The sequence below is a fragment of the Aquarana catesbeiana genome, linkage group LG06 (genome assembly GCF_042186555.1).
Source record: "Aquarana catesbeiana isolate 2022-GZ linkage group LG06, ASM4218655v1, whole genome shotgun sequence".
In the NCBI taxonomy this organism is placed as follows: Eukaryota; Metazoa; Chordata; class Amphibia; order Anura; family Ranidae; genus Aquarana; species Aquarana catesbeiana.
Genome location: NC_133329.1, coordinates 83,379,043 through 83,393,177, shown reverse-complemented (window position 1 = coordinate 83,393,177; position 14,135 = coordinate 83,379,043).

Here is a 14,135-nt window from a genome sequence, read left to right as displayed (position 1 = left end):
ATACCACAGGCAGGCAGCTACAGTATTTACAGTTAGTGTAGTGCGTCCTCTGCACAGTGTGCACCTAAAGCTACCTGAGGACAATTGCTGTTGTTCTGCTCCCATTAATACCACAGGCAGGCAGTTACAGTATTTACAGTTAGTGTAGTGCGTCCTCTGCACAGAGTGCACCTAAAGCTACCTGAAGACAATTGCTGGTGTTCTCATACTAATAATACTACAGGCAGGCAGTTGATTCTGCTAGCTGCAGTATCAGAATATATATACATCCCAGGTTTGTGCAGCTACATCTCACTGCAGGCCATTAGTATGTCTGGAAGGCCAACAAGGAGAGGCAGACAGTCACAAGCCAATAAAAGAGGGCAAGCAGGCTCTGTGTCTAGAGGCAACAGTGCTGGTCGTGGAGACGGTGCACCCTCATCAGCACGTGGCCGTGGGACACGCTTGTCCTTTTTTTCGGCAACTGGCCGCGTTGAGCCGCAACATGCGGAAGACTAGGTAGAGTGGATGACCAAGCCATCCTCATTCTCCTCCTCCTCTCTCACCGAGGCTCAGGGTACTTTGTCTGGCAAAGCAGCTGCCAACGCGGCCTCTTCCCTCGGCTCAATGGCATCAGTCACTCCTTCCCTAGCCCCACCATGTCCTCCTGAGTAGTCCCCCAAACTGTTTGACCACAGTGTTGGGTACATGCTCCAGGAGGACGCCCAGCGTTTTGAAGGCTCCGATGATGGTACCCAGCTAGAGGAAGGCAGTAACGTGAGCCCAGAGAGAGGGGTGCCCAAGAATGACAGCAATCTGGCAGTCATGTTCCCCCAGCTGCAGCATACTGCCAGCTTTGCTCCAGTGATGAGGAGGGAGGGGATGATGAGGTCACTGACTCCACGTGGGTGCCTGATAGGAGAGAGGGGGAGGAGGAGGCACATCACCAACGAGGCAGGATGCCCTCCAGGGGCCAGCTTAAGGGCAGCACACTGACTACATCACACCGCAGAGCAACATATGTCTCAAGCGTATCTCTCGTGGCCAAAACATCTCCCGCTTGGGCACCACATGCTTGACCAGACATATGTTGACCTGCCATGCAGTTCGTTGGCAAGCGTACCTAAAAGACCCACACCAAAGAACAAAGAGGACCTCTCCTTGCTCCTCATCAGCTGGGATCTCCAACCCCACTATACCTTCAGTCCTCTCTGAGACCTGCACTGAGAGGAATGAAGGTGTAGAATTAGGTGTGTCACAGCCAAGTACCTGACTTGGGGGCAATCTGCTATCGGTATACCAACGTCAGATTGTACCAGGCAAATTTCCCTGCCCCAGCTGCTGCACCGCCGAAAGAAGTTCGCTCCCAGCCATCCACATGCCCAGCGGTTGAATGCTAGCTTGGCTAAATTGCTAGCACTTTAACTGCTCCCTTTTCAGTTGGTAGACTCTGCCCCCTTCCGTGAGTTTGTGGAATGTGCAGTTCCTCAGTGGCAGGTTCCCAAACGCTACTTTTTCTTACGGAAGGCGATTCCGGCTCTCTACCAGCATGTGGAAGGCAATGTCTTGGCCTCCCTGGACAGGGCGGTCAGCGGTAAGGTGCATATTACCGCTGACTCATGGTCCAGCAGGCATGGACAGGGATGTTACCTATCTTTCACCGCGCACTGGGTGAATCTTCTGGCAGCTGGGAAGGATGCAGGAAAGGGTGCAGTAATGTTGGAAGTTGTTCTGCCACCACGTCTCCAAAATACTACTAGTGGTGATTCTGCCACACCTCTCTCCTCCACCCCCTCCTCTTCTTCTTCCTCCATGGCCTCTTCCTGTGCTGATTTGACTTCGGAACCAGCTCCGTAGGTGTTCAAGGGGCTACGCAAGCACGCAGGCCAAAAGATGCCATACGGTGCTTGAGCTAGTGTGCTTGGGGGACAGGAGCTACACTGGGGCAGAGATTCTGTCAGCTCTGCAGGGGCAGGTTCAGAGGTGGTTGACGCCACGTCAGCTTAAGGCAGGTATGGTGGTTTGCGACAATGTTACCAACCTCCTCTCCGCCCTCCGACAGGGACAACGGACCCATGTGCCCTGTTTGGCTCATGTCCTTAACTTGGTGGTGCAGCAGTTCTTGGGCAGGTACCCGGGCTTACAGGATGTCCTGAGGCAGGCCAGGAAAGTCTGTGTGCATTTCCGCAGGTCATATAATGCCAGTGCTCAGCTGGCTGACTTCCAAAAGGAATTTAACCTGCCCAAGAACCACCTAACCTGTGACATGCCCACCAGGTGGAACTCAACGTTGGCCATGCTGCAGCGGCTGCACACGCAGCAGAGGGCCATCAATGAGTACCTGTGCGACTATGGCACCAGGACAGGGTCAGGGAGCTTGTTTTTTTTTCCCCACACCAGTGGGCCATGATCAGGGATGCATGCACTGTCCTGTCACCATTTGAGGAGGCCACAAGGATGGTGAGCAGTGACAGTGCATGCATCAGTGACACTGTCCCCCTTGTCCACCTGTTGGAGCACACGCTGCGTGGAATAATGGACAGGGCACTTGAGGCAGAACAGAGGCAGGAAGAGGAGGACTTCCTTAGCTCTCAAGGCCCCCTTTATCCAGACATTGTTCCTGCATGCCCGCCGATCATACAGGAAGAGGACGAGGAGGAGGAAGAGGAGGATTGTGTCAGCATGGAGGTGGAGCCTGGCACTCAGCATCAGCAGCAGTCTTTAAGGGATCATTTACAGTCCCAAGAAACCCATAGACTTGTACGTGGCTGGGAGGAAGTGGCTGCGGATCATGTCATCCTTAGTGCCCCTGAGGACTCCTCCTCGTATTCGTGGTATCAAGGAGAGGGATCAATACTGGCTGGCAACCCTCCTTGATCTACGTTACAAGGGTAAGGTTGCAGACCTTATCTTGCCATCGCAGAGGGAGCAGAGGATGAAACATCTTCAGGAGGCCTTGCAGGCAGGTCTGTGCAATGCGTTCCCAGAGACTGGGAGGTTACAAACTCCTGTTCCTGGACAACGTGTTGCTGAGGCTTCGGTCAGTCAAAGAAGGAGCGGTGGAGAAGGTGGCCGTCTGACTGATGCGTTCAGACAATTTTTTAGTCCGCAGCCCCAAGGTATGATGGGTTCCAGCAACCATCGCAACGCCAGCGTCTGTTTTATATGGTGCAGGAATACCTAGAGGCAAGATCTGACTTGGACACCTTTCCCACTGAAAATCCTCTGGGTTACTGGGTCTTGAGGATGGATCACTGGCCAGAGCTTGCACAGTATGCAATTGAGCTACTGGCCTGTCCTGCATCCAGCGTTCTTTCGGAACGCACATTCAGTGCTGCTGGAGGTTTTGTAACCGATCACAGGGTGCGCCTGTCCACCGACTCGGTCGATCGACTGACCTTCATAAAAATGAATTAGTCTTGGATCACCACCAGCTACCAAGCACCTGATGCTGATGTAACTGAATATTTTTTTTTTGAAATGTCAGATCCCTTCAAGACTGACTATGCTGATGCTGAGTGACTATCCTGTTATGCTGTGTGACTATCCTCTTCCTCCTCAATGATCATGCTGATAGCTTGTAAGAATATTTTTGGTTCTGGGCGCCGCCACCAGTGGCTAAGGCCCAATTTGTGAGGGGTTGCAGTGTTGTGGCACCAGCACCAGTGCCTAAGGCCCAATTTTTCAGCCCCTGTTTAGCAGGGGCGTGTAATTACAATTTTTGATGCAATATTTTACAGGAGGGCTCATTCCTGCGCTCCAACTGGAGTATCTGTGAGGGGTTGCAGTGTTGTGGCACCAGTGCCTAAGGCCCAATTTTTCTGTCCCTGTTCAACAGGGACATGTAATTACAATTCTTGATCTAATATCTCACAGCAGGGCCTGTTTCTGCACCCACCAAGAGTAACTGTGAGGACTTACAGTGTTGTGGCACCAGCACCACCACCACCAAAGGCCCAATTTTTCTGCCCCTGTTCAACAGGTGCATGTAATTACAATTCTTGATCTAATATTTCACAGCAGGACCCACTCCAGCTCCCACCAAGAGTAACTGTGAGGACTTACAGTGTTGTGGCAACACCACCACAACCACCACCAAAGGCCCAATTTTTATGCCCCTGTTCAACAGGTGCATGTAATTACAATTCTTGATCTAATATTTCACAGCAGGGCCTGTTTCTGCGCCCACCAAGAGTAACTGTGAGGACTTACAGTGTTGTGGCACCAGCACCACCACCACCAAAGGCCCAATTTTTCTGACCCTGTTCAACAGGGGCATGTAATTACAATTCTTGATTTAATATTTCACAGCAGAGCCCGTTCCTGCGCCCCACCAAGAGTAACTGTGAGGGCTTACAGTGTTGTGGCAACACCAACACCTAAGGCCCCAATTTCTGCAGAGTATATAGGGCAGGCCCCTACTTTCAAGCATCCAACTTACAAACGACTCCTACTTGCAAACAGAAGGGGACAACAGGAAGTGAGATGAAATCTACCCCTAGGAAGGGAAATTCTCTCCTGTAAGAGTTAATATGGGAAAAACGTGTCTCCTCTCCACTGATGCTTTATCACCAATCCTTGTTGTGCTAAAAACCCCAAATTGTCAAAAAACATTTGTCTTTGGGACAGAAAGTGAGGTAAAATCTTCTGCAGAGGTGCACAGACAGCAAAACAAATGTCACAGGGGTGATAACTCTTCCCTATGTTTTCCAAAAAGCTTAAAAATAGATTTTTTGTCTGGAGCTACACTTTAAAAATGTACCAGTTCAAAATTACAAACAGATTCTACTTAACAACAAACCTACAGTCCCTGTCTTGTTTGCACCGTCTGTATACTGCTGTTCAGAGGGCCTGGGGCCCCACGCCTTTCCTTTTTTTAATTTGGGTGCGGGGTTCCCCTTAATATCCATACAAGACCCAAAGGGCCTGGTAATGGACTGGGGGGGGTTACCCATGCCATTTGTCTCACTGATTTTCATCCATATTACCTGGACCGGACATTACATTAGAGCCGTAAGCAGTTTTAAATGACTTTTATTCCTTTGAAAATGTAATTTTGTGCAGGGACTGTTCTAAGCACGGGAAACACGCGCCATTTTACAGGCATACTATAGACACCCCCCAGGTACAATATTTAAAGGAATATTTCACTTTTTTTTTCACTTTAAGCATCATTAAAATCACTGCTCCCGAAAAAAACGGCCGTTTTTAAAACTTTTTTTGCATTGATACATGTCCCCTGGGGCAGGACCCGGGTCCCCAAACCCTTTTTAGGACAATACCATGCAAATTAGCCTTTAAAATTAGCACTTTTGATTTTGAACGTTCGAGTCTCATAAAGGGTGTAAGGAAAAAAAAAACACTGCGCTAACACTATGAACAAAAAAGGGGGGGCAGCTACATACAATGTGACAAGAACAATACATATATGGTGAAAACAATGTAGTGCATAATAAATATGTGTGAGATCAAAGTACAAAGAATAATCCTCAATAGTGCTTCAATCGAACGAAATATTGGTAAATAATCAACCAAACCCTGTGATAAACTTAAAGTCTATATATATATATATATATATATATATATATATTTTCCAAACCCTGTGATAAACTTAAAGTCTATATATATATATATATATATATATATATATATATATATATATATATATATATATGTGAAGAGTGGAAAGTCCCACTAAGTGTTGTGGATGTGATCCAGAAGGAGATGGTATTCAAGCAGTTGACAGAAGGTTGAATCCGCAAAGAAAGAAACTCATCAACCAGATAAGGAAACCATAGGTAGTGTGTGGAAAACTCTTACCGGATCATGTGGATTCCCTTGTCAGCGACAGGGAATCAGATGAGCAGTGTGCCACTCTGGGCATGAAGGAAGATGTCCCGACACTCTAAACCATCCAGACTGAACTCCGCATGGGTCTCCGGGGGCCGCCAGGTAGGTCCCCGCAATGGAACAACCAGAGTACGGATCAGCAAGGCAACGACATCTCCAGTAGAGCTGGAGTGGACACTTAGTCTCATTCCGATGTTATGTGGAAAGAAAAAATATGCCTCCACATAGTGCAGATAAAAATGGAGTATTTTTATTTCAAAAAAACCTTATACAATAAAAACGTGATCACAATAAAAAGGAAAGGTGGGCAACATGGAGGATGGATAAATAGGCCCAATGTGAAAATGCCAGGAAACACTGTGACCAATGAATCCCCTGCGAATATTGAAAAAGTGTTCCCCTATTTGTACTTTAAGTGCCCTTGTGGCCCTCCCCACTATTGGAAGCCACATGGGCACCTAAAAAGGTAAAACACCCCTATTGTTCCACATGTGATAAAGTCTGTAATATTATAAACCTTAGAGGTGACATAAGAAGAAAAGGTGGAAGTCTTGATGGTTTTCGAAGTGCTACATACTGTGCACCTCCTACATGGAAAGAAACCTTTCAGATTCCCAAACATGCTGATTTTTTGGGGTGGGTTTATTGCACTGGGTGCCAAAAGGTCTTTAAGGGTTTGATTTTTCCTATACAGAACCTTTGGCTTGTCCGGGAATGTGGGCCCCGATATTTTGTCACACTTCAGGACCTGCCAATGTTTCCTAAATATTTTATTGACCCACCAATAATGAGACGAAAAAGTGGTTATGAAGAACCACTCAAAACCACTGCCAACACTCTTTTCAGCCCTTTTCTTGGGGGCCAGTAAGTTAGAGCTATTCAGTAGAGAAACTTCTTGTAATTCCTTATCTAGGATCGGGTCATACCCTTTTTCCACAAAGCGGCCCTTCAGCATATTGGCCTGGTCTTCAAAATCCTCCAGGCAGGAACAGTTTCATCTAATGCGCTGAAATTGGCCCTTGGGGCTGGCCTTAAGCCAATTTGGGTGAAGACAGCTACCCGTTGGGATATATCGATTTCTGTCTGTGTGTTTAAAAAAAGGTTTAGTTAATAATAGACCTTGTTCTTTAAAAATCACCAAGTCCAAAAAATTAACTTATACTCTACTACATTCATAGGTAAATTTAACCCCTCATTGGTTGTCATTGAGACTGACCATAAATGTGCATGACGATTCCTCATCCCCCTTCCATAAAAAGAAGGCATCGTCTATGTAATGACGCCAAAAAGGAGGCAGGGCTCATTTCTGGAAAAAAAGTTGGCATTATCCCAAAGGGCCATGAAGAGGCCAGCAAGGTTCGGGGCAAACTTAGCCCCTATTGCCACTCTGGTGCTCTGTAAATAGTAGTCTCCACTATAAAAGAAATAATTGTGCTCCATGGCAAATTGTAGCAATTTCAAAATAAATTCTAAAGTGGAAGCTTGGAGAGAAGGTTCCTTCATCAGAAAAAAATCTTGCTGCTTGATATCTTAGCTCATGAGGTATAATGGTGTATAGTGAGGAGTCATCTGCTGTTACCAATAAGACGTCTTCCTCCACACTCCATGGTGAAATTTCATTAATTATTTGCATAGAGTCCTTTAAAAAGGCTGGAGTTTTGGTGACTAAAGGCTGAAGGAATTGATCTATGAATTTCCCTACTCGTGAGGTGAGGGAGTCTATGCCATTTACTATGGGGCGACCTGGTGGGTAAACAGGGTTTTTGTGTACTTTAGGGATATAATAAATAATGGGGATTCGGGGAGCTAATGTTATTAAAAATTCCAACTCCTTCTTATTAATAATCCCTTTCCTATGCCCCTCTTGAATTAAAATATTAAGTGATCTCTTATAAACATTAGTGGGATCCTTTTTAGAACAGTATATGTATCTCTATCAGATAGTAAGTGTTCCATCTCATCCAAATAATCTTGTTTTTTTAGTAACACAACCCCCCCCCCTTTATCTACTGGGAATATAATTAAGTTTTTTTCTTTCGCATAATGATGCTATCCCTTCATTAATATCCTTCTGATGTTCCCTTTTAAATAGTATCTGTTGTAGATCACATAGTACCAATTCTTTAAACACTGTTATACTGGGAGCAGGTTTACCAGGTGGGTTGAACAGTGATGCGTTCCTCAAACCTGTCCCCCTGGTATTGCCTCCCGTATGTAGATTGCCTTTCCTAGTGATAGGATTAGATAGAAAGTGTCGCTTGATGCTCAACATCCTAGCATATTTTTGGACGTCTATGAACATTTGGAATTTATTCAAAGATTTTTTTGGAGCATATTTCAAACCCTGATTTAATGTAATTTTTTCAGATTCAGTTAATTCCTCACCGCTTGAATTAAAGATTCCCTGACATGTCACCTCTTTCTTTTTTTGGAGGTGGCTCCGCTTCCCTCCCCTGCATCCTCTCTTAGTCTTCCTTTTTTTTCCTAAAAAATTATCTGTTTTATTCCTCAAGGGGGCTGCTACTGGTGGTCCCTCCTCGGGACACATGAAATTGTCCCTAGAGGGTCCATACCCCAAATTGGAATGTTCTCCTTCCTCCTCATTCAAATTACCATATTCCTGTAATGGTCCAAATCTATTTCCCATAGGTATATCATATCTCCAAGGATCCCTAGGGGAGTTCAGGGGACCCTCATAGAATCCACCTTCTGAGGATCTCCTTTGAGAAGGATCCTCATACCTCCCATAATGATCCATGTAGGGTTGCCTTCCTTGAAGATATGGATATGGATTAGCATAATAGCTATTATAAGAGATGACAAAACATGAGATTGTCTATTTCCCCTATTGGATCCTGTATGTGGGGGCCTTCCTTGGTTTCTAAACCCATTGTTAAAGGGCTGTTGGTAATAATTATTTCTAGATACATTAGTTTGCGGTTTGTTTGTACCATTTCTTCCTTTCTTTCTATGTTGTTGCGGTGTACGATTCCACCCTGTTCTCTGGGATCCCAGATACCTGCTGCTAGGGGTCCGGGATCCAGGCTCAGATCTGATGTTCTCAGAGGGAGGGTGTGGTTGTGTGCTGACAAAATTTTCCACACTATCCATATTAGAAACTTCAGATGATTGTATAAAACTTTCTTTGTGAATCTCCTGCCACTTAAAAACATTGTGAGACTTGTAGTCCTCCACATCTCTTAAGTATTTTTTCCGTTTTTTTATCTTTTGCTCCTCTTCCTCTTCTATCATAATTTTCTTTAATTCCTTAGTGTATACCTGGTACAGACCCTCCTTACTCATAGGGACAAGTTTTTCCTTAATTTCATTTATTTCTTGCTGCAATTTAGCAACCTTGGATCTTTTTTTGGAAACCAAGAATTCAAGGAAAGCCAAACCTACACCATTGAAATATAAAACCCATCATTGAGTTCTTTGTCACTTCTGTACGGATACACCTGCCACCTTAGGCTTCTGGGAATCATCTTTTCCTGGAGAAATCTTTCCAAGAACACGATGTCCCAGGATGTGTCTAATTCGGATACTAAGACATTTTTTAATCTCATCTCAAATTTTTTGGGTTTGGTTTTCATTTGCATATTTGATGTATGCCTCTTTTCTTGCACATACCTTCTGTACATATGTGCATAAGCATAACATCTGTTCAATACCAGCTCTTCCTTGTTTTCTCCTTCCCATATGCATACCTTACGAAAGCTCTTTTTTAGTGTGCACTCTCTTATGCATATATATATTTTTTTTTCATATGTTGCTGATATATATTTTGTATTTTATATACTTGGTTTTTTATTTATATTTTATAATTTTTTTATCCAACCTTGATAATTACAGGACATAGGTGAATTCAATGGATCATTGTGGATCCTTGGTAATCCCTATTTTGGGGTGTTTCTATATCATGATAAAAAAGTGGACCCCCTTTTTTATAATATTTCCACTTTTAGCATTTTTTTTTATATATTCGTAGGGGTTGAGCAAATACATTCTTATAGGTATATGTACAGAGTTACCCTTATGTGCATGTGCTAATTAATTCAATTGTATAATAAATAAAGGTGGGGCTATGTTTTTGACATGTCCTTTTTATTGTATGTGTAGCGCTGGTAGATTTTTCAATCTACCGCTTATAGGTAAATTTAGTGGGTCATCTGTTCTGTACATAGTTTATATTCAATATAATGTTAGATTAGCCTCTGTTCCAGCTTGGCTGTGTTGCGTGCAGTTCCACATTGTGCCTGTGGGTGTCGTTGTCATCATAGGTCAGTGTTGGAAAGCAATACGCTGAAGTGTATGGGTGCTCTTCTGTCCTGGAGATAACTCGGCGGAGGTGGTCCTCCGAGTTGCATTCTGGTAGAGATTATTTATGGGACAGATGCCATGTTTCGGGGAGTCTTTTTGCCTTGTGGCCCTCCTGGCCTAGAGGTATGTGTCAGTGAGTTCTACCTCGTAGCTCTCCGGCCTGGAGGGTTGCGTTGCTGCAGCCGTGCGTTGAGAGACTCGGAGATAGATTCTATGTCAGATCTCTCCGGTGATGATGATTTGTTTGAGACTATGTCACAGGAACTATTGTGGGCCCAGGGTGAAGATGTTGCTTCTGCCCTTACTTTCTCAGAATGGACAGCCCTGGATTCTGGGAAGACAACGCCTTGTGTGGAGCCGCACAGTACTACTAAAGAAACATTGTCTAAAGTTGCTAGTTTGCTTGAGTTTGAGCCGACACCCGTCGGATCTATGGTGCGTAAATCACCGAATTCTTGTGTACCTCCTGGTTTGGGGAAAAATGGAACTTTGCCTAGACTTGCCGTTTACAGAGAGTGCTCACTAAACGAGTTGCCACAGAATATGGTCTGGAATTTCCCTACGTTACTCAGGAAATTATGTAGGAAATTGAGACCAACCAGGAACAATGGTACCGTGAAGCTGTTTGGGACTATTTGTCAGTGCCAAAACCTTTCCGGAAAGCTGGATATTCTGTTACAATGGATGAACGTTTCAATGGATGTTTGCTGCATTGGAACTATGGTCGGCACATCTATGCTGACAAGGTGGTCATTTGCAGACCGGGAAGAAACTGACATTGCCAGATCCCCGGTTTTATTGCTGATTATGCAAAGGGACTGTTGTCTTCTATTTCCTTTTGGAAAAAAAAAGAACTTTGGAGTATATAGCCAGATAGTGTCATGTTTAGAGATCTCCGTGGTCAAGAGATTATATTCATCTCAGCGCTTTCAAATCCAAAGCCTTTTGCTAGCTGGATTTCCTTTATCGAAAAATATAATTTACCCAGAGATAGGGATGGACTATTCAAGTTATTTTAGTTCATATCCATTAAAAGGAAAATATGTGGGAAGAGAGTGTCATTCTTTTGTTGGAATGAGGCTTTGCTCTTAAATTGTTTAGTGATGATACTGTACATTTTTGTGTGTGTCTAATTTTGTTTCTTTCAGGAACAATCAGATCTCCTATCAAGCTGTTAGGCTTTTCAGCTAGGTAGATAGTGGGATTTTGTGACATGTCTGATGTGAATTATTATTGTTATTGTATAAATGTTGAAACTGTAATATTTCTATACTGTCTTTTCTTCTTTCTCATCCAAGTTCTAAGTTCAAATACCTACTCTCAGGCTTGAGAGTTATATTTTGACAGACGTTGAGGACAACGTCTATTGTAGTGGGGGGAGTATGTAGCGCTGGTAGATTTTTCAATCTACCGCTTATGGTAAATTTAGTGGGTCATCTGTTCTGTACATAGTTTAGATTCAATATAATGTTAGATTAGCCTCTGTTCCAGCTTGGCTGTGTTGCGCGCAGTTTCACATTGTGCCTGTGGGTGTCATTGTCATCATAGGTCAGTGTTGGAAAGCAACAAGCTGAAGTATATGGGTGCTCTTCTGTCCCGGAGATAACTCAGCGGAGGTGGTCCTCCGAGTTGCATTCTGGGAGAGGGTATTTATGGAACAGACGCCATGTTTCGGGGAGTCTTTTTGCCTCGTGGCCCTCCTGGCCTAGAGGTATGTGTCAGTGAGTTCTATCTCGTAGCCCTCCGGCCTGGAGGGTTGCGTTGCTGCAGCCGTGCGGGTAGACCCAGAAGCCTGTCTGGGGCCTGCTATAGCTGGGATAGTCCTGTGCTGTCTGTCCTGCGGGAAGAAGCCAGACAATCGGGAAGATCCAGGGGAGGACCCATCTTGGAAGAGACCATGCAAGGCTGGTCTTAAGAAGAGCCTGGTGACTCGATTGGAGGACATATCCTAAACTACACTACTGCACAAGTACTGCGGGGTCGGCTTAAAGGTTCTGGTACTGTGTTTGCTGTTTATCGAAAACTACTACATCCTGTGGCAGAGGATCGTATGAGTTTGTTTCATTCAAGTCTGTGGCAGAGAGAGACCTATCTGGGCGGGCAAAGATTTAATCCTAAGCTGAAGATACATCCATCCTAAAGATTTAAATTCCTTGATGGTACGCCAAGAAAATGTATTTGAACTTCCAAGCAACTCTTCTTCTACCTCTTTCCTGCTACTTCTTCCAGTTATCTCCCATTAAAGCATTGGAAAAGTCCTCAAGTGACTGTTGCCTACATTGTCTGATAGTAAGCTCAACGGGGACCCTAGACATGGTACTGGTGAAACCACAGGTAAAAAGGTGACGGAAACAGCCCGCTTTAAACCAGCAGCTCCACCATGAGTTATTGCTACATATGTTTTTAATACATGAAATGTATGCAATGTTTTTTTAGGTACATGCGATGGTTTAATATACCCTTTTGGTTTTTATTATGCTGTATGAATATATATCTAATTTTTAAAGTAATTGGTATTAATATGTGCAGTGTATATTTTTATGACACCTCAGGAAGTAGCGAATAATGGTGGTTCTGGTGTCTCTCCTGTCTGTGTATGTATAAATAGCGTGGTGTGTGACGTCCAGACGCAGCCTCCTTTCCCAGTCAAAGCCTTGTATGGAGAAACGCATCAGCGGGAGCTACAGGTCTTGGTGTCGCCGCGCACCGGCTGGCCACTGAATGCCGTTTGGATGTCAGTGCCTACGATTTTTAAAGAATAAATACCCTTTAAATCTGAGTACTGCACCATGAAGCCTCTTCTTTTCGATTCATAAATACATCCCGTGGAGGAATCTATTTTACTAGAAGGCTCTGAGAGGAGTATTTCAACAGAGAAAAGCCGCTACAGGAGGAAAAGTCAGTGGATACAACGCCTTTGGCCAAGTGATCCTTCCGTGTGTGCCTATCTGATTTCTATAATTTAAGATTCATCACATCTGGTAAGCGGCGCTATTTTTACTTACTTTGTTTGATGAACAGAAAAATCGTTTGTTCTTCTGAGAAGTTCGTCTTGATTGTTCACATTGGGTCAAACACTTTTTGAACTACACATTTTTATTAATTTAGTAAGAATAGTGTAAGTAAGGAGGGGCTGGCCGAAGTAACACACATTATTTATGCATTCAGCTCTCATGGAAGTGGAGAGGGTTACCTGTCCAAAACATTTACCCATCCCCCCCTTTCCCACCATAACATTTTTAGAATGAGTCACGAGAGGGGGTGAGGAATCTGATAAGTTGACCTTATACTTTTGTCTTTAAATACTCATTTCAATAAATGTTATACTTATGTATGTTTGTGTCTAATCTGCTTGTAATGTAATGTGCAAAAGTACTAATTTTTTTTTTCTTGTTTGACTTCACAGTTTTCTTCAAACCCACAGCAATGGCAGACTGTGGCTTCCCAATTCCACCATCAGTGGGATTTTCTCAACTGTGGTGGTGCTATTGATGGGAAGCATGTGTGGCTTGTCCTACCACCCAACTCGGGCTCTTATATTTTAATTTACAAGGCCTTTTGTAGTATAGTGATGTTATTAGTGGTGTCGGCCAATTATGACGTTGGGAAGAACGGTTGAAACTCGGACGGAGGAGTGATAGCCCAGACAGAATTCTACCATCGGCTACGAAATGGCACCTTGCGTTTGCCACCTACTGAGGAGAATGTGGAGGGCCTCAACTCGTGTTTGTTGCAGATGAGACCTTTGGCGGGAGATGGACGGACGGGAAGGCGGAGGGCCTCCTTACCCTAGGAGGCAGATGAGTCCTGCCTGGGATGACACCTCACTCTGGGGCCATTACTTCTCCTCCCAAACAGGAAGTGGGTGCTAAGACTCCCTGGCCAATCAGGTCTCAGGAGCTGCTTCTTGATGGCCTGGAGGAGAATCAGGAAGACAATAGCGAATATTCATTTGCTATTGTCACACAAGTGGGTGGGCTCTGGGC